We start from the raw sequence: 19,917 nt of genomic DNA, 5'->3' as shown, positions 1-19,917 counted from the left end.
AATTTGGTTTGTGAAATTACTAAATTTATTCAAACTTTTGCAAGTTTACAAGTTCATCATAAATGATAGTAATTTGGTGGGAGTGTAACTGTCAAAGGACATGTTTTTTGTTGAGATGTGTATTTATGTTTTTGTTATAAATTAATGTCAATTTGAGTTCTTTCAATTTTAAAACAGTTGTGATGTTTAGAAGTCTATATTTATAATGTATGCCCTTTGAGGTCTTTAAAGTCAGGGGTTCTTTAAGATTTACGTAGAAAACGTGATGTGTCACATGACCCAGTTCAGTTTGGAGCGGGTCTGCGTCATTATTTGGGTCAGAGTGAATATAGATGCAGAGAAGCGATGTAGTCTGAGAAGGAATTGCCTGATCTGCATGGTTTGAGAGGCGCACACGGTAATTTGCCTTTATTTCATAATGTTTATAGTGTTGTTTTATATTACTTTACGTGCACAATGTGATGTGCTATTCATGATGTTGATTGTATTTCTGTTGCAACATTCACGTACATTTCATTGGACATTGGCTCGAGAGACTTGTGAAGGACTGAGAAATGCATATTTTGAGTATATGTTTTTATTTCTTGTAGTTTTCACGGTGTCTACGGTGTTTACTGAAGAGAGAGATACAAAATAAACTACAAAGACATCTGTATGAAGCGTGGCCTTTATTTCATCAGACCAATGCAGCTATAATAGACAAAGATTTTTAAGGAAATAATCCATCTCTGTGAGTCCATATAATACAAGTGGATTGTAACCCATGTACGTAAGACAGTTGGTCGGAAGTGATTTTTAATAGTTAAAACAGTCATATCATTAGTATTTCTTTTATCTAGCCTATTGTTTCACTTCAGAAGCATTGACTCATCCACTGAGGTCGCATAGATTACCGTCATGCTCACTGTGTGTGGTTTTAATGCATCTTTAGGACTCACAGAGATGGATTACTTTCCTTACAATCTTAATTCGTGTTTATGTAAAATGCATCTGGGACAGCATGAGGGTGAATAAAATAAGTGAGAATTTTATATTTGGGTGAACTAACATTCATATGCTGTTGGTATGCTAATCCAAGATCAGCATAGACTAATAAGAATAAAGTGCAACCTGTTGTGTACTTGTGAACTGTGTTTGTTTTAATCTAGAGGAAATTAAAATATTTGCTAGTTTATATTAAAATAAAATAAATCAGGCGTCTGAAGATCAAGATCCCAGTCATTCAAAGGTGATGTGTCTGAACAAAGTAAGATTATTGTCTGATAAGGACAGTGTATCTCTGGTACTATCACTCCATCCTCTGAGTCAGCATCACAATTTTGTTTATGGAAAAGTTGCTCCACTCCCTGGAAAATGAGAGAGGAAATGTATTATAATCTAACAATACAAACTGCTTTGAACTCCCACATACAGTAACAAGTTGCAGACTTAAAATATTTATTCCAAACAAATTATATAAATGTTTTAAGGGATTTAACAGTACTAAATATTTACCTCGGAGTCATGCAGCATTTATAATCTGTAATACTGTTGTGTAACCAGTAGATGGCTGTATAGCCCTATATATGAAGAGTTCAGATGCAAAAGCCTCTAAGTGCCATCTGAAATTTTCTTCTAGAATTATCATTTTGATCAAGCTCATATATTTAAATTCAGTAATTTCACTTAAATGGCAACGAAAATTACCTATTAATTGTCATTTAAGTGAAATTACTGAACTTAAATATACGAGCTTGATAAAAATGATCATTCTATAAGAAAATTTCAGATGGCACTTAGAGGCTTTTGCATCTGAACTCTTCATATATAAACATATATCCATGGCTGTGTATTCCCTAGTTGCTGGATGTTTTCAAGGTGCAGTGTGTAATTTTTAGCGGCATCTAGTGGTGAGGTTTGCAAATTGCAAACAGCCAGTCACTCACGGCTTATCCCTCAAATTGCAAACTCGAAGGAGAAGCTACGGTGGCCGACGTAGGATCGGAAGATGTCGTCGTCTGAGTCAGCAGAGAGTAGCAAGTCAAGCAATGAGGTTTCTTTATATTAAATTTTATATTAAATTATATTTACTTAATTATTCAGTAAAACCACATGTTATTGCGATTGTTATTTTTACTTGTTCATCATTGTGTTAAGTCTTTTATTCACTGACTTTACTAGGGATGGGAATTGATAAGATTTTATCAATATCAATGCCACTGACGATTCTGCTTATCGATCCGATTCTTTAACGATTCTCTTATCGATTCTTGATAGCACTGTGTGGAAAAATGTAGTCATATGCTTTTCAAAAAAACAAGTGGTTTTATTTATTTTAAAGCTTAAGCTTGAGTAAGCAAACTGTACTTTTTATGTAATAAATAGAACCTTATTGTAAAGTGTTACTGATTAGTTATACACGGACGTATACTGAGTTCACTGTTGGAACGATCAGTTGTTTTAACCATTCATTAAAATTAATCGGTTCAAAGGAGTCATTAGTTCGCGAATTGGACGTGTCATGCGCGTTGTGTGATTATCCCAGCAGTTAGGACATGGACATCCAAGATTTGTGTCAACACAGAAAACATTTCATCACTGGATAGTTTTTTTCGTTTAATTAAAGTGTTGTTTTATGTCAGCTAAATGTCAGGAACATTTTTCAGAAAAGATAAGGCAACTTATTTAGCACAATTCACACCCAGCGGTAATTCAGGAAAAAAAAAAAAATCTCAGAATGCTCCACATGAAACTTTGGTCTTCCGACCTTTTACCACCGTGACGATTTATTTTGATTAATATGTGCGAGGGAGAGAGAGCAAGACAGCGCTTAGTTTGGAGACGGTGAAGTCTTGTTTACACTTTCGCCTGGCTCCGAAGACAGAGAGTGTGCGCGCGTGACCAGGTCTCTCTCTCTGCTCGTTCTTTCAGTTAAACATGCGCCCTGTCACAAGCGAAGCAGTTCATCTACATTACTCACCGATCAAATAAGACTTTGGTGGGACAAAAATTCGCTTTGGCGGGTGCTAAAACAAGTTCAATGCAGGAAAATCCCTGTTATTGCAAACGGCATAATTTGTCTCGTTTAGTAAAATAAAGCCAAGCTTTAGATCGCCTCTTCCTCTCCATGATTACCTCCTCTGCTCAAATCAAATCGAAATAGCTAACGTTACGATGTTCGAGTCGTCGTTCAGACAGCATATTTTTCTCCACGTTTGTAGCATCAGGGACAACCTGAGTATTCTGCTGCGTCTTTTTCTGCTGCTTCTCATTCAAGTTAGTGACGAAACGCGCTCTGTAGCGCTGTTTGTTCGCTGTCGGGTACGATAGAAACATGACGTCACAATATGTCGACCTTCATAGAAGGGGGTGCCCGCGGTTATGTAAATATAAATGACTCATTCTAAGGTAATAAAAACATAACGGTTCATTAAGTAAGGTCTTTATACACCACTGAAAACATAGTTGGGTGATTCTCCAACTACAGGCACTTTTGTGTCCTTGGTCTTTTTTGTAAATAAATAAGCAAACAAATGCACAAATAAATTGTCATTATGAAGTTCATGCTCCAACATCCTAGTAACCACCAAATATTGCCTGTTTTCTTTTAAAAATGTTTTTGCAAGGCTGTTTATTAGCAGATTTTGCAGTTTTATGCCTGTCCCCAACCCAGACTGGACCTCTTTGAATGTTAAAAAATTATATTAAAGGATCGATTTAAAAATATTTTTTAACATGTTTGTCTTAAGGACAAATAAAATAATATCGTACCATCGAAATTCCATATGTATATCACAGTTTCAAACTATTTTTGGAATAAAATATGTCTGTCCACAGGTTTTCCGTCATTTCCACCTCCCTCAACAAAATCGACTTTAATAGATCCACCTTAAATATTTTATTTACTTGGTAATCATGAAAATAATAGTGAAAAGGATGTATTAGTTGAAGATGAAACTTCAGGCTCATGTGCTCTTCAGCACAAGAAAATAAATCAAGGTAACTCAAGCTTTTATACAGAGTATTTTTATTCAGCGTCATTTCCACCTTGGCTGTAGTTCGGTTTAATTATGTACAACAAATATGAAAATAATGTATTTATGTTTATTATTATTAACATGCTTTATTTATCTATTCATATGAATGTTTTGAGCAGGTTCATATAATTTGTATATCATTTGTAATCATTATTTTTAAAACTATTAGGTATACTGTTCAACTCATATATGTTAAATAATAAAATACATGGTTAAAAATATTTGGGACTGGCAATTTAAGTAAAAATAAACAGAAACAATCTTTCCACCATAAACCGTCATTTCCACCACTTTCCACCACTACAGTTTTTAAGAAAAAAAATAAGAATAACCAATGATGTGGGTCTAAATGTATTTTAAATGAAGTATTAATAGTTCATTACTTACAATATATGTGTGAGTGACTTATAATAAACATAGACCTGAGCAAAAATGAAATGCTGTTGGCAAAAATCCCAACTAGTGGCAACTCGTGGCATTTAGCAACTTTAAATAAAAATGCATGAAGTTCATGAAGTATTAAGATTTATTTTGTTACATGATTGGGTAGCCACTGATGTTGTTGACTGATACATAATCTTATATAATCAGTTTTACAATATTATATTGTAATAAAATACATAAATTGAAAAGTGGTGGAAATGACATCTTTGAAAGCGCTCTTCAGAAAAACTGTTAAAAATAATAATATTCCATGGAATTCTAAAACTGCCCACTGTTATATTGTGTTAGAAGACAAATTAACGAAGCTAGGAAGATTGTTTTAAGTGTGTTTTAAGAGAGTGAATTTTCCATAAACTCACAGTGCCAAAAGTGCTCCTAGTTGGAGAATCACCCAGTTATGGATCTTATATTGCATTTCTGTCAATAGATCCTCAGAAATGTTACACATTGCACCTTTCAGTCATAATTACTTGCATGTATTAAGTTTTTAATTTGGACATATATTTATTATTAAAGACTATTAAAGATTTTAAAAAAAATTCTCAGAAATGTTCATTTGAAGTGCAATTTTTTGCATTATTATTAGTCAAATATGGACACAGAAAAAGCATTTTGTTACTCATACTAGCTACATATAATAGCTTTATCAGTCATCTTTATCACACAAAAGTAATCAGAATAAATATTGCGACCAGGGCGATACTTCAAAATAATTGAGTGTTTACATATTATGAACAGAGACGTGTTCTGTGGTCAAGTCGTGTCTCTCCTCTTTCAAAAATTCTGCATCGCAAATTAATCAGCAATTGAGAAATTCAGGTTTAAATAGCTTTATTGGCATGGTAAAAAAAAAGGCTTTACATTGCCAAAGTTGAATCAGGCAGTGATTGACAGCGTTCTGGTCCTATGGCATCGGTCATTGACTGATACGGTACTTTTTGTACTGTAGGCTACAGTACAGATACTGTACAGTACTCTAGCCCAATGTTGTTTGGGGTGGCTGGGGGGAAATATGATCTAATCGAAGACTGTAACCGAATGTAGATAAACAAGTCATGTAATGATTGGGCTAAGTTAAATCAAGACAACACAGCTGTATAATGTTATGCGCTCTCCTCTCACTGAGCTCTAAAATGTCTCTCCACCTGAAAAAAGCCAGTAGCCTACTGTCTTATAAATAGTATTAGTAGCCTATACTAGTATTAATAAAAAAAAAAAAAAATCAGACTTACAGACTTATTAGACTAAAAATTAGGCTATCCAGTATCCTGATAGCGACGATGGCTAATGATAATGATATAATTCGCCTGTACTATTCCTTCTATAGAAAATCATCTCAACAATATAGTGTAGCAGCAAATAAATACAGATATAAACTTAATATCACTAAAATTAAATAGAAAGCTGCGATTACATACGCTCACATCCACACATAAACATACCACTGACTGACGTCTTCACTTCCAGGTGAAGAAGATGTCAATCAAACACTCAGTAGCCAATGAGAACACACTGCCACTAGCCCCACCCCCACGAGAGAAATGTGTCAGAACGGCGAACGAAAACTTCAGAAGCGTAAGCGAAAACTTCAGAAGCGTAAATGAAAACGCTGGAAGCGCATTTGTAAGTTCAGATCAATGATTGAAATATGAGAAATAGTTAGCAAAACATGCAGTGTATTAAAAACGAAGTCAAAAAATTTGCCTGCGATTTATATTGTTTTTCAGTTTCAAAGATATTTTATTCAGTTTATATTTTCATTCGTTTCTTGAAAAGTTACGTTCATTATTATTGGCACAAAAGTAATTCCATAGTCGCGCAGCATCACGTCTTTAAAATTCAAACACATTATTTTCTATGAGTGTACACACACCTTCAGCGCCATTCGGTGTCTGTACACGGCGCCCTGCTACGGCTCAGGACCCTGTTTAAAATCCTGCCGCGCCACAGAGCGCCATTTACAGTTTTATATTAAATCGACATTATATTTGTCTCATATCGTTGTTAACGTACATACTGACTTCACCCTGTGGTGCAAGATACGTTTAGTTATACATTTATTTACAGAAATCATCTGGGTGGACGAAATTTATGTTATCGGATTTTCAGGTGAGATTCTCAATTCAGTTAACGGACGCCCTGAGGTAAAGTGCTCAGACTGTAGACTCAACAACGATTGTATTTAAAGGCACACTGTGGAGAAATTGTGTTTTTGTCAAACAGCGACCCCTAGAGTCGCTGTGGAATACTTGCACTGTCGTAAATACCCCTCCAAACTAGTTCGTGAGGCAAGCTAGGCAATAACATAACGCAAAAAACACGTAAGAGAAACGAGTGTTTGTTAGCAAGTCTGTTAACAGCTCTGATAATCGAAAGCTAGCTAGACATGGAAATTATTGGACTGGTCTAATTATCAGCAATGGATGAATGAACAGCATGTAAAAAAATGACATACTACAAACAAGCGCAACAACATAGAATGTAAACAAGTTTACAAATAAGAGATTTATTTACTGGCCACTTCATGCGTTTTCTCAGATCGGATTTCTGATTTATCAAAACGATTCCATTTACAAAGACCGCAATAAGAGAGAGCAGTAACAGCCCTGGTAAGATCATTTCATTTCTTTACTTTTAATGATGATGATTGTGTGATAAGCATCTGCGACTTACTTTCACTTTGATTTGTGATAGTTTGCACGTTGGCTTGATGAATATGCTCAGTTGCTCAGTAATGCGTGTTCCAGTAGTGTCGTCATATCTGGCAATAACATATAGACTACAACACGCTTTCACACGTTTTTTTTATTTATTTTACAATTTACATATGTGGTTTCAACAACCAGATGCATTTACACTTGTCCAGTTTCGTCTGGAAGTTTCGGAGGACATTTACACCTGGTCTTTTCACGATCAGATAGCTATCTGATCTGAGAAAACGCATGAAGTGGCCAGGTGTAAACAGCCCCCATGACAAAAACATACGCACGAAAGCCGAAAACAAACGCTGGTTGGCCTCTCACGTCCATAGACAGTATATAAACGCTCACGTCCAAATTTGAGGAAGTGGTGGGGGAAGTGACGTATGCCGTAAAGCAGTCGAATTTTGTAGTTCTTTTTGTGCTCGGGTTACTACCCGAACCACAAAGTTACGTAGTGCCAGTAAAAGCGATACAGACCCCGTCAGGCTATGGCAGACGTGTCATTCAACCTATTGTAAGTCGATGTACCATCACAAGGGTCTTGGAAATGTATTATGAAGGTTGAAAAGCTACATAGTGTTCCTTTAATTGTACAGTACAATCATAACATAGTATACAGACATTATCTTAATTTCATAATGTCCTTAAACATAATATTACTGGCCATAAACTGAAGTGCTCGTCTGGTGAGCGATGCCTCGAGACAAGTTGTCTATTAACGCGACGCTATGCTGCACTTTTCGACCAGTACTGAGGGGTACTCGGTTATCTATGTGCATCTTTTGTTTTTTTTATGTATGTGCCCTCGTAATTTTTAAACAAGTTAACTTCCCCTCCCTCTTGCAACAACATTTCTTGGCCCTGTCCCAAATGGCACACTTCAAATGGACTTGGGGTCTTGTTGCCGCTGTGTGTCCGTTTTAGGAAGCTTGCGAGCGCCTTTTTTGCGGCCATTATCCACCCTCGATGCGCACTTTTGCCAGGCCTGCACTGAAGCGAGCTACCTGACAGTCAAAGCAGGGTTACATCACGAAAGTGTGGACTCGGAGGAAGATCGCTATAGAGCTTAGGGTTCCATTTGGGACAGGGCCTTTCTTTTCTCCGAAGATGTGTTTACTGACGCGAGGGCGGTCCAACCTGGCACTCACATGACATCTCAGCAACAGCAACAGCAAACCACAGCCATCCAATTAATTCCCAATGGAGAAAATCAAGCCCCAACTACACTTTCTTGTTCGAGAAGCCATTTCACTCGTATGTATGTCAACTTAACTAAAGTTCATTCTATTATCTATTTAGTTTGTTTTTCAAGATATAAAAGCACTGCACTAGCTTTAAAAAGACTAATAATTCTCCCATGTCATCTGTGCATGTGTAAAAAAATACCCACAGGTGAGTGTTTTTAAATTCTGAAAAAAATATGTTTTTTAATCTTACTGAAGTTGGTTGAAAATAGGATATATTTTTTTAACCATATTCAATACAGTGTATTTCAACCGTATAAGTAATACAGTGATTTGAATCATAACTGTTGCTACAACAGAGCGACTTGCAAAGGAGGTTCATCATAAGCAATTTGTCATTTATTTTACTTTGTTTTTTTTGTTTTTTTTACTTTGAAAAGGAATACTTGCCAGATGCAAATTCATCACTGTCATCTGCAAACAGTCAGCTCAAGTTGTCCGCAACCTATTTTTTAAATAACAGTTTCTAAATGTAAGTTGTGCACACTGTAACGGGTTTCTGTAATTTCAACAGTATTTTACTGTAATATGTACAGTAAGATACTGTAAGATATGTATACAGTATGTTACTGTAAACAGCAAAGGATTATGGGAAAATATATGGTCACTACTGTAATTCTTCCCTACTGTAAATCAATTTATAGTAGTGAACTTGCCCGCGAAAAACTGACCAATGGCAAGAGAGATTTCTTTTCTTTCAAGTTTTTTTTTTTTTTTTCTTTTTTTTTGACGGGTTGAAGTGGCAGTTAATGCACGGACAAAAGATCATGTAGGCTAACTCACTAAAAAGGTTAGTATATTATTATATTATTATAAATATTCTTTAGTTAAAACAATAAAAAATAATGTTTGTGTGTTCCTCTGCCTCTTTAACGCAAGTTAGCTCATCAGCTAACTTACGTTAACCGCGGCGAATTAACGTGAAATACTGAGGTAAAGTGAGATAGACGAAACCCTTGTTTAAGTGTGGTTTTTAAACAATATTTTCACGTAAATGCTTTGATTTATTTTTATGTTTGTGATCTGGATAATGTAATCTGCAATCTGCAACGATGGAGGTGTGTGTTGAAGCCTGTTCATTGCCGTCATTATGAATAATAGTGGTCAACTGGTAAGTAACGTTAGTTTAACTTCACATAAATTAGCCTAAGTAAACTTATTAAACAGAGAAGCATAATAACTTTGGTATGTTCTGTCTCCTCTTTCACAACTTAACTAGTTTGGCAGATGTACAACGTAAATAATGAGTAAAACTAAGTTAAAGGGATAGTACACCTTAAACAGAAAATTATTTATGTCATCATTTACTAGTTGCTGGTCCCCATGTACTTCTATAATAGAAAAAAAAATACTATGGGTGTCAATGGGGACCAGTAACTGTTTGGTTGCTCATGTTCTTTAAAATATCTTCTTTTGTATACAGCACAATAAATAAATTAATAGAGGTTATGAACAAGTTGAGGGTGAGTAAATTGTAACAGAATTTACAATTTTGAGTAAACTAACCCTTTATCCAACACCATGTCGTCTGCAATGTTGGAGGTGTATTTTGGAGTCTTTTTTTGTGATTGCCTTCGGTGATAACATCCACAGGTGAGTAAGATGACATCAACTAAATTAGCTGAAGTATGCGTTAGTTAAGCAGGCAAACATAATATAACTGCCGATGAAACCAACGGAAGGGGAGAAAACAGTGGTTAACCAGGCAGCAGAGTTAAAGTGCTTTTAAACAATCATCCATCAGTTTCTGTTCTTTATTTTGAATTTGCAGCAGCCATTCCCTCCGGACTGTACATCACTGCTGACGCTCTCCACTAATACACAGAACGGGTTGACGTTGGAGGAGGAAGAGGACGAAAAGGGTTAGCAATATACCATTATCAATATAGCAAAGTTTTGCTAACTAATATTTTTAATGTTGTTTAATTGATTAAAAACTATAAACACCATACAACATCACATCTTACCTCATCTTCACCCCACTTGTTATTGTTGTTAGTAATAAGTTCTGTTATTGTATTTTAGTTTTTTCTGTAAACTATAACACTAAAAGGCTGCTGTGACTTTGTCTGTTTCAGGAGAGTTTGTTCTCTAAGCAAAAACATGGATGCTGACAATGAAGGGCAGAATCATCATCCAGTTACAACAGCTAACAGACTCTTCTTCAGCATTAGCTGTCTATTTTGTCGAATGCAGAATTAGGTAAACCAAAATATATATATATATATATATATTTTTTTTTTTTACATTACATTTACATGCATGCATTTGGAAGACACTTTTATCCAAAGCAACTTACATTGTATTTAAGTTTAATTTAAGTTAAGTTATCCATTCCCTGGAAATCTAAGCTACAGGAATGAGAGTTAGGGAAAATTCTGCCAACACCGGTCTGAAAAAATAATATATTTTTCCCTGCTTGTGCTTGCAGGTTCATTCTGAGAATCAACCCTGATGGCACCAAACACCAAAGGCACAGATCAGATGGAAATCTGGAAAGGTCCAAAGAAAAGCATCAGCCTGAAACCCTCAGTGTTTCTCATCAGAGAGCTTGTCAACTTTGACTGGCAAAATTACTGAAATGTAACAAGACAAACTGACTTTGACTGTATTTTATTATTTTAAGGCCTGTTTTGCTTTTCAATTTGTACTTCTAAAACAAAATGTTCAACGATTAAAAAGAATATTATAAGGACAAATGTTCATGAGTTATTGTGATTTTTTTGGGGGTGGGGTAAACATACATTTAAAAAAAAAAAAAGATGAAAATTAAAAAAAATTAAATAAACTCAATACTAATACTGTAAATGAAAATACGGTAATAATACTGTAAATGCAAGTACAGTAAATGGTACAGTATACTGTAAGTGAAAATACAGTAATAATACTGAAAACATTTTACAGCAAATTACTGGCATCCAGCTGCCGGTAAGTTACTGTAAAATTTACAGCAACCTCTTTACAGTGCACTGTTGCTGTGTAATGGTAAGGAATGTTTAATCTGTGAGTGGTAGGCCTAGTACAAGTTTATCTTCATAGAATGATCCAAATGAACCGTAACCATGTGTCACCTGCCCAACAACACCTTAAACATGCATCACAAGATGTACCTGTTTCTTACATAGATCATCATCTTGTTTTTAACCATCAGCTGCCCTGCTGTGTTGGAAAAATAAATTACATACTTTCTGAAAAAATCTTGTTTGACAGTAACAGGGATGTTTTTGTCATGTTTTCATACCTTTACACAACAATGAATAGATATAGAAGAGATGTTCCTTTTTTCCAGGCACAGACGTCAACATTGTCAAAACGATCCCATTCACACAAAAACGACTAAAAACGCTGTATTATTCATGCCAGGCCAGTGGTTGGCGATGTCACTTTGTAAAGAAACACTGCGCACCTATAGACTAAACATGTAATAGGCTACACATGACATCTTTTTTTCCCCACAAATTTCACGTTAATATCGTTTTCAAAAACTTTGAAACTGTTTTCAAAAGTTTGCGTTTTAGGCCCCCAAAATGCAGTCGTCATGTAAATTAATGGGTATAACGCATAACATTTTCTTCCTTTGTAGTTGAAGAATAGTTAGGAACTCACCACGCCTTAAAATGAGTTCAAATGAGGTGCGTAGACAAAAGAAATTCCAATTAGAGAGGCATCATAAAAGCAAGATAAAATCAATGCTTTACTAAAGAAAGGGCAAACGTTTCGGTCACGTGACCTTTATCAATGCCAAGCTTGCAATGAGAAGTGCAGGAGAGTAAGCAAGAGCCATTCAGTAAAGCATTTATTTTATCTCGCTTTTTTGATGACTCGCCTTTGGTGGAATGTTTACAATGATGTGTAAAAGTCCCGTAGTTCTATACAGTTTTTGCTCTTACCCAGAGCCACTTACAAATAATTTAAAAAAGTGTTATAATTATTGTTTTGTGTTTCAGTAAGGGGTCGTTTATATGACACTGTTTTCAAATAAAAACTTTTTATGTGTTTTGGCCTTTCATTTACACAACAAAGGTATTTTGGGGTTCAAAACGCAAATTTTTGAAAACAGGTTTCAAAGTGCACGTTTTTGAAAATGATACTATTGTCGTTGATTTTGTGAAAACGGTGACGTCGTGTATTATGTGTTCAGTCTATAGACCTTATGTAGCCCCGCCCCTTTTCAGCGCTGCGCTCGTTGTCTTTTGACGTCCGGACTGTATTTTCACAGCGATTTTGCGTGTTTATTAATGAACGGCTCGTTTTAAAATCTTCCCGGTCTACTGACATTTGTTTAGTCATCTGCTTTAAACATTACAGACCTCATGATAACTTTCGTTAACTTTACATTAAGTAAATCCACTTCAAAAGCTAATTACTCTTGGAAAGCAATGCCATAGAAATATACAGAGCGACCGCAAAAACGGAAGTTAAAAGACAATATTCAAAAGATGGCGGCGCCCTCGTTTCTCTGGCGCATAAGGTCTATGCGTGTAGCAGTGTTTCTATAGGATTTTTTCAGGGGGGGTGGTAGACCCCCAGAAACTACTAGTATCATGGAGTGGGCGTGTTACGGATAGCCTATGTGGTATAAAATTTTTAGTAATCAAAAAGCATGTCTAATTAATTGAAGTCATGAAACTTATACAATTATTAAACTTATAGAACGTTTTTATCATTATTCAATGAAAGGTTTTTTATTTTGTTTTTCACACAAATTCGGTGTTGTTGTTTTTTTCCTGGTAATTAAATGAAGACATAAAACATTAATTTAATTTATTTTAAATCATATGAAATTAAACAAACTTTTTGTCAAACAACGTGCTGCACAATGATGAGCTTTACTGTTAAAACATGGAAGAAAAATGTATTATTCCTCAAAAAATAAAGTTTTGATGATAATTTATTTGTATTAGTGTTAGTATTATTATTTCATTGAGGCGTATATAAATTCTACTGTACAACAGTAATATATTTCTGTCAAGTTGAACCAAACTTTTATTTTGACGGGTTGCCATGAAGACCTTTGACACCTTGGTAAAGCGGTTAAATGCTCACGAAGTGACTTTCAAAGCGGATCTAGAGTCTGGATATGAAGTCCATGCATTCATGTCCTCATATTAGGCAAAAAAAACAGTGCGAGCATGCTTCGGTGTGTGTGTGTGTGTGTGTGTGTGTGTGAGAGAGAGAGAGAGAGAGAGAGGTAAATGAAACTGCGCGTCGGCTGCACCATTCATTCATGCAGTAGGCTATTCGTATTTAAATAGTCTTTTGCGGTTTAATATTCAAACACACTAGTCTAGATCGCGATTTGATTTCAAGTTTACTGTACTGCTTTTTATGTATTCGTCAAAAAATGTACAAATTCCGTGAAATTCCGCGTTACAATAAATTCCGTTCCCTTTCGAGAACGGTTCACTTGTATTGCATCGCTAGACGCTATGGGAAAACTCCTTTTCTCAAGAATATTGAAGCCTTTATTTTAAAACGCAGTGCAGCTGCACAGCCAGCACAGTGCAGAGCTGTATAGCGTGCTGATTGGCTGGACTGTGGGAACTGCACGAACCTATGGCGAAGCAGCGCGGACGCGCGAACCTATCAGGGCACTTCCCGCCTCGTGCGCACAAAAACCTCTAAAATGAGCGTGGCTACTGACTATATTAGCGGCCCATTTCGCCAAAGGAATCAGATTTAATCTCCTTCAGCGACAACGACTCACCTCTTCGCTGATCTTCTCCTGATTGAAAGCCTTCTCACCGTCGAACGAGCCCAGCAGCGGAACACAGCGAATCTGCAGCAGCAGTTCAGCGGACGGCGGCATCCTGCTCAGCGCTTCTGACTCGACGCCGTCATCTGCTGATTTGCCGTTTCCTTGCGGCCCTCCGGCGACATATCCTTTAATGAGCAAAACCGCCTAAAAGGCAAATTTCCATCTAAAAGAGCAGTGCGGCGGTTTCAAATGCCGTGCCCCTACTGTCTCACATGCAGAGCCTCTCTGCATCACACAGAAGAGCACCGTGAGTGCGTTTCCTGCCTGGGCAAAAACCATGCAGAAACTGCAATCACTCAGGGCGGCTGTTCTCATTGCGAGAACATGCTGCTCTCCTCTCTGCGCTCGAAGAATAGCTTTCTTTTTAGAGAGCAACCCCGCCCCTCGCGCCCTCCCGTTTCCCGTCTTCCAGGAACCTCGGAGGAAAAAATGGCGGTGTCAGAGGACACGAGGGCACGGAGACGAGTGAGTTGTCAAGACGAAAAAGGATGGTGGCCTCAGGCCTGTTCTAGATCTCAGACACCTGAACAAGGCCCTCATTAGACGCCCATTCAGGATGTTAACGACCAAACAAATCCTCTCGCAGATTCGCCCAGGGGATTGTTTTTTGTCAGTGGATCTGAAAGATGCTTACTTTCACATCCAAATAGCCCCCCATCACAGGCCATTCTTGAGATTCGCCTTCGAGGGGCAGGCTCATCAGTACACAGTCCTGCCATTCGGTCTGTCACTGGCACCTCGTACGTTTACGAAATGCATGGATGCAGCTCTCTCCCCCCTGAGACAGCAGGGAATGCGCATTCTGAACTACCTTGACGACTGGCTCATTTTGGCCCTGTCAGAGGCCGAGTTACGGCTCCTCAGCCATCTAGAATGCCTTGGGCTCAGGATAAACTTCTCCGAGAGTGTACTGTCCTCCAGCCAAAGTATAACCTTCCTGGGAAAAGTTATCGACTCTGTTGAGAGTTGCCTCACGCCAACCCGCGCTCTCTCCATTCAACAGCTAGCGGCTTCGTTCAAAGCGGGCTCTTACCTGCCCCTCAGAACGTTTCAAAGGGCACTGGGCCTTATGGCCTCCGCATCGTCAGTACTCCAGTTAGGCCTACTGTGTATGTGTCCCCTCCAGCGCTGGCTGAAGCCCCGAGTCCCGGCCCATGCGTGGCAGTTTGGCCACCTGCGTATCAGGGTGAACCAAGGCCGTACCAAAGCCCTGGCCCCTTGGAAAGACACCAACTGGTACCAGTCAAGTGTAAGCATGGGTCTAGTCTCGAGGAGGAAGGTGGTCACGACGGATGCCTCCAACCAAAGTCCTTTTAGGCAAGTCGTGCCACTCAGCCGCCATCTTGGCAACACCTCCGGGCAGCTATTTCGGACTAACAAGACCAGGCTCCTATCTAAATGAATGGGCAGAGAGTTAGAACTGCACTTTCACTGGTCACCGGGACATAAAAAAAGCATGTATAGAAACAGCAGTAGAATATGATAAAAATCACTGAAAAAGTTTGGTGACTTTGCCCCAAAATAAGGTTTAAAACACCTTTTTCCCCACAGGTTATACTTTTACTACGCATGCGCAAGGGTTCACGACACCAACTTCATTTACGTCTCTATCCAGAATGCCGGTGTTGTGCCAAGCACTTAAACAAATGCTCAATGTCATTTGTTTTATCAGTGTACAGTACAATATTTTGAATTATTATTTTCTTGTGTCTTGTTATTCTTGTGTCTCACTTTTTCTTTGCATTGTCTACCCCTGATATGGACAGAATTTTGTGTAATCTCATTGTATAACGTTATGTGTTCTGTAAAATAAAATTATTTTGTTAAAACCCTTGAAGAAATGCTGTGGTTATTGACGTTAGGGATACAGTCAGCATATAACCAGAGACAATTTATAACGTTACCATTTATATTTACACAACGCACACATACACTGCATATCAAATCTGCCGCCTTTTCAAACAGTAACGTATTTTGGCGGACAAAAATAACGTTAGCATCAAGACAGAGATTTGTACATTTCTAAAGTTACTCCATAACTTTAAAGTAAAAAATAAATACATATGCCACGTTTATGTGCCTTCTATGGGTGCAATAACAGAGTGGGATGTGAGCGATCTTTTTTCGCCTTCCCAAAGGAGAATAAAAGGTAACGTCTTAAATGTTTTAACCATTAACGTTAGACTCCCGGTAACGTTAGCTTGCTTACTATTGTCATTGTATATCTTGCTAGCCTAGGCTAACGTGCTACATAGCTAGACCATATAGCTAAAAACACAGTTCAGATACACTTATCAGAGAAGACATTTAAAACGCTTATTTCTATGGTGCTCTACTCAGGTTTAAGCATTTAACATGGATTTGTTCATGAACGAGTTAGTTACTTTGCATAAAGCACCTCTCATTTTAGCCTTAATATTAGGCAATGAAATGTCAAGTAATATAAAAACAAAATACATTTGGTCCCACGAAATACCACATGAAGAATAAGCCTGACACAGCATTCTGATGATGTATTTTATTAAAATATTAATCAACACAGGAGACAGAAATGGCTTCATAATGTAAGGAGGGGAGATCTGTCCTCCCACATGACAAAAACAGGCAGAAAGGGGAGGATATGTGGTCTGTGAAGATCATTTCTGGCCAGAGGACCTAATATCAAAAGTATGGTCAATATTGCTCCATTATTTAAATATAAGCAGGTTTGCACTTTATCAGTAATAACAATGTATTGTATAGACAGAGACTGATAAACACTGTGTTAATGTAGTAATGTGTAATGTACCTGTATAAAGTTACCTTTTTTTTTTAAGGGTAAAAGAAAGCGGCTGGCTCCCAAAGCCATCCCTGTCCTTTATCGGCGGCACACCCCTGTACAACAGGAAGGAGGTACCCAAATACAGTGAAAAAAATGCCCATAGAAAAGGGATTCACAATCATATTCATGGACCCCCTGCCCCCTTATGTTTTGTTTTCTTTCTTTCCAAGCACATGACAGTGAATAAGTGTAATTAAAAGGTTTTTTAACTTTGTTTAAATATTGTGTATTGTTCTTTATCATCTTTTCAATGATTTATTCGGTCAGGTTTACAGAGCAGGAACAGATATACAACATGTAGATTTCACCAAAACTGTATGCATCAATACTGTGTGTAATATGATTAAAGATTCTGAGGTACATACCGGTGTTCATGAAGTGGTGCCATTGCAAGACACTCCACAGTGTCAAGTGGTTGTGGCAGAGTTACTTAATGAGAAAGACAAGGTGAAATGGCATTAGTGATCGCTGCATATCCAACATGATGCTTTACTCATAGAAACTGTATCATATTAACATCCTATAATATATTTACAGAAAATCAAGGAACTTAAAAGGCTCCTGCAGGGAGAGAGGGCCAAAATGCGGCAGCTCAAGTTCCGTATGAACTTTAAAATAAGAAAACTCCAAAAACAGTACGTAAGCAGTGTAATAGCACAAGTCGTGATAATAAAATGTAATGTACATAACTGTAAATATTCCAGTCATTTTACTTGCAGACTGCAACATCAGCAGACAGCAGGAAAGAGCAGGGAGTCTTATCAGCCACTGGCCACTGACTGCCTTCCAAAGGCAACCAAAGATTTCTTTGAGATGCAAATTGCCATGGGCAGGGTGGCCAAACATGGCCAGAGATACAAGACCAGCAAGAAGGATTTGGCAGTCCAACTGTTCAGCCACAGCCCAAGGTGCTACTCTGAACTCCAGAGAGTATTTAAGCTGCCCAGTAAAACAACTCTAAGGAGGCACATAATGGGCAGTCTGGGGAGCTTTGATGTGAGTTAAAAACATAACGCATTGACACACCCTCTACTTATGCCGCGTAACTCATCCCACATAAACTTGCGCTATTCTGACATCATGAGTGCACAAATCCAAATACACGTTTGCAACTTTAGTGTAATCATGAATGTCATCACAGAGTATGCAAGAACTAACACAGAGCAATACTTCCATTTATTCTGTAGCCTGGATTTCTGCATGGTGTTCTTGCAAAAATTAAAACAAAAACAAAAACAAAGACCATGACAAAGGAAGAGAAGATGTGTTCCCTTGTGCTGGACGAGATGTCTATAAAAGGCCACCTTGACTACAACAGGAAAACAGACTCAATTGATGGTCTTACACCAGATGGCTCCCAGGCTCATCAGGCTATGGTGTTCCTGGCTAGGGCCATAAATGGAAAATGGAAGCAGGTCTGCAAAATATAAATGGGCACAATGTACAAACAGTACAGTAAACATTTGGAAGCATCCACAAAGTTCAGAAACACTACTATGTGTGTACACTCAGAAGAGTACATACATGTACAAATGTTAAAAACATCTTTCCTCCCTCACACTTCACCTTTTAGGCAATCGGCTATTTCCTGTGCAAATCTGCCATGCCAGGTGAGGAGATTGCCAGGAAACTGAGGGAAGCCGTCACCCGCCTCGACAGTGCTGGACTGAATGCATGTTGTGTATTACATAGTGAAAAACAGAATGCCAAAATAAAAGGTGATTGATCCTTAATAACTTACATCTTACTTTCAGGTCAAATGCATTGTCTGTGACCAGGGGTCCACAAATGTGAAGGCCATGAGAGCCCTTGGTGCTTCCTTGGACATCAATGAGGATGGCAATGGATCACACTGCATCCTACAAAGACAAATAATGTATTTAATGTATTTTAGCTTAGATAATAGCATAGCATACAGCTAACATTATCCGATGATCTGAGCTAACAAAACACTAACAACGAGAAAAGTTTAATTTGACAATCTATAGCTTCGGTTAAATACTAGTATGAAACGTATAATTTAAAATATACTAAATACATGAATGACTCGTTATAACGTAATACAAACGTCTTCTATAATAAAATGATTTTGTATGATTTGTAACCAGGCACTAAAGCGATTACCCATAAAACGTGCTTTGAACCAATCGGATTGGTTGGGTCCTAAGCCCGGACTCATCACACCAAAAGTGACCGGATTATTCACCACACCGGCATCGCAATAATAATAAATAGGCTATATACATAATAATAAGAGTTAACTTTATAGTTATTTACACTGTGTGTCTGATATGTCGGCAAATATATTTGAATGGGTTGTTATTGCTGCTTCCATAGATACCATTGTGCATTTTACAAACTATAAATCTATTGTTTTGCTATAAATTATATGTATTTAAATGTCTGAAACCTAAAATAAACATGTGGTTTAAAACACTGAACAGTTGTAATAGCCTATGGCAAGCGCTGAGCGCGTCCGTCTCTGGCTCAGCGCCAGCCACAGCACGAAAGCACAGGTTGAATATGGCAGTTATGTCACGTCACTGTACATTCGCTCCTTAGTAGTCAGCTGCTGCAGAGCGTGCCGAAATCGAAATTGCTGATGAGATAAAGAGTGGAAAATGAGAATGTTACGTAACCCCTCTCCTCCCCTCCCTCCCGATGTCACCGTCGCAATGTTTCACAGTAGACATCGTCTGATGCCAAATTGGTAGACATCGCCCAACCCTAGTTCTGCCTCAAGCAGTTGAATAAAGTTATACTGACAACAATGCACTTACCTCTCTTTGTAGAACCTGTTCTCAGTCATCAGAGGAAAGGGAGGACACCACTTTCAACCCACTGCCAGGGAATTTGCTGCAGCACTAAGGAGTGCATCAGTGGCTAACATCATCAGCTTGCAGGGCAGTGCTACAAACTGCATTCCTGATAA

The 19,917-nt window shown here is 37.8% G+C and overlaps 2 long non-coding RNA genes across 4 annotated transcripts; one reads left to right on the top strand and one right to left on the bottom strand.

Moving 5' to 3' along the window:
* Positions 1-9,303: 9,303 nt before the first annotated feature.
* LOC311085754 lies at positions 9,304-11,102 on the top strand. The gene is made up of 3 exons (XR_014606930.1): positions 9,304-10,268; positions 10,485-10,608; positions 10,838-11,102. It is a non-coding gene; the product is annotated as an uncharacterized lncRNA (long non-coding RNA).
* Positions 11,103-16,667: 5,565 nt separating this feature from the next.
* On the bottom strand, positions 16,668-19,907 carry LOC311096331. 3 transcript variants are annotated; one of them, XR_014608999.1, is made up of 7 exons: positions 19,766-19,907; positions 18,727-18,844; positions 18,552-18,651; positions 18,331-18,402; positions 17,351-17,414; positions 16,967-17,038; positions 16,668-16,819 (listed from the first exon to the last, which is right to left on the bottom strand). It is a non-coding gene; the product is annotated as an uncharacterized lncRNA (long non-coding RNA). The 3 variants fall into 3 exon arrangements; XR_014609001.1 differs by having other exon boundaries at positions 18,734-18,844; XR_014609000.1 differs by lacking the exons at positions 18,331-18,402; positions 18,552-18,651.
* Positions 19,908-19,917: the final 10 nt, after the last annotated feature.

This window comes from Abramis brama (genome assembly GCF_963993115.1).
Source record: "Abramis brama genome assembly, chromosome: 1".
NCBI lineage: Eukaryota > Metazoa > Chordata > Actinopteri > Cypriniformes > Leuciscidae > Abramis > Abramis brama.
This window is presented reverse-complemented; position numbering and strand designations above follow the sequence as displayed.